Below are 1,920 nucleotides of genomic sequence, written 5' to 3'. Positions count from 1 at the left end.
AAAAAAAGTAGAAGAAAATATGGGGAGGCACAAACAGGAAGAACTTCCCAACAGCAGCAACACCACACTCAACAACCAACAACAACACTACCTCCACCGGCACTACCACCTCAAACACCAACACAGTGCACAACACAAACAGACTGCACAAACACCACCAACCTAACAGCCATCGACACCGACAATATACACCTGGTTACATACATTAGAGAAAGCACAGACACCACAGCGGCAAACTTTGTCTTCCCAACACACAAGGCACCACCACCACTCATACAAATTTAAAAACTGAAGCAAGAAACATACAACACTTCGAAAATTAATTTTCTAAATGTTGTTGGCTCGTTTAAACGACCTGAGGTCTCTTAGTATAGATGTTGCAGCCATTAGTGAATCCAGACTATCCGACCCACCTTGCCTCATTACCTTTTCCGGTGAGTTTTCTATCTCCATGTCGGCTTGGATGGGGTGCTGGTGGTACTGTGTTGCTTTTCCGGAAGGGTCTGGATTTGAAAATAAAGTCAGCCTTCCTGGATCCAGAAGGTAAGTGGATGGTCCTACATGTGAACATCAGTGACAGCGGTGCTTTCAGACTAGTGGCTGACTATGCTCCGACAGGAGCCGGATGGTTTGATTATTTCAAGCATCTGCAGGTTTTCCTGTGAACGCCTCGGTCTTTAGTATTAGTAGGGGATTGGAACGCTGTCTTAGATGGACGTTTCGATTGCGTGGGGGTATCTGACAGGAGAAGAGGTACAAAAGTCTGAAAAGCCTGCTCAGACATTTTCGATTGTCTGACAGGTCCCGACTAAATTACTCGACCACGAAAGAAAAGAAACAATAATAATCGAAATTGGAATACCATCCACAAAAAAGAAAAAAAAACTGAACGAAGTCGAAATGACAAAAATACAAATGTATAATAGACTTGCTAAAGAAATTATACAGATGAATGGATATAAAGTTAAAATAATGCTATTTATGATGACTTGGGACGGAATGGTCTCAAAGAGGAAAAAGAAAGACGAAATGTGCATTTGCTGCAGTGTAGTCAACAGGGACAGTGCCTAAGATGGGAGGAATATATGGTCAACCGCAAAATCACATGGAAATAACTTTGGGTTCGGGAACAAGCAACAACATCCTTTCTCATCAAGTCTGCCTTCGCCGCTTTGCCGCCACCGGCCAACTTAGCCCGGTGGAACATACAAACGGCTGATGAATGTAAATGCGGAGAGAAAGCGACGATGAGACATGTCCTGTCAAACTGCAGGCTGGCACTAAACAGATAGATATACATGGCGTTACAACCAAATCTCTGGTTTTATAAGCACAGCACTCAGGGAGAAGATCGAGGAATACAATAGGGGAGACTACCCGAAAATGAAACAGCGCGGAAGGATATACTTGCAGAAGGAGGGTAAAGGACATGAGACCAGGCCCAGAAAAGCAAAGTATACGAGACGGATGAAAGATGGAAAGGATGCCGGGATCTGGTCGCGGATTTGGTAAGAAAAGTAATATTCCTACTCATAATAACAACAAAAAGACCTGACTCAATCCTTTGGAATACAGAACGGAAAATTGGAATTTTGATAGAACTGACAGTGCCGTGGGAAGAGAACATCGCTAAGGCAGAGCGACGGAAGGAGAGGAAGTATGAAGGATTAATAGAAGAGTGCAGGGAACAGGGGTGGGCAGTCGAGTATTATCACTTGGCAGTGGGAGTGAGAGGCTTCATTTGATGCTATTTAAAAGACGATTTGGAGTTTCGAGCGCGGAGCTGAGAAATCTAATAAGGTGGATACAGGAGGCAGTCGAAAAGGCCAGCTTCTATATATAGCTGAAAAGAGAAGACTCGAAATGGCCTCGAAATGGCCTCGAAAGCCATAACATGCCAACTGAGAATATATATATATA

The sequence above is a fragment of the Octopus bimaculoides genome, chromosome 15, assembly GCF_001194135.2.
Source record: "Octopus bimaculoides isolate UCB-OBI-ISO-001 chromosome 15, ASM119413v2, whole genome shotgun sequence".
NCBI lineage: Eukaryota > Metazoa > Mollusca > Cephalopoda > Octopoda > Octopodidae > Octopus > Octopus bimaculoides.
Note: the sequence above shows the minus strand (reverse complement) of the source record.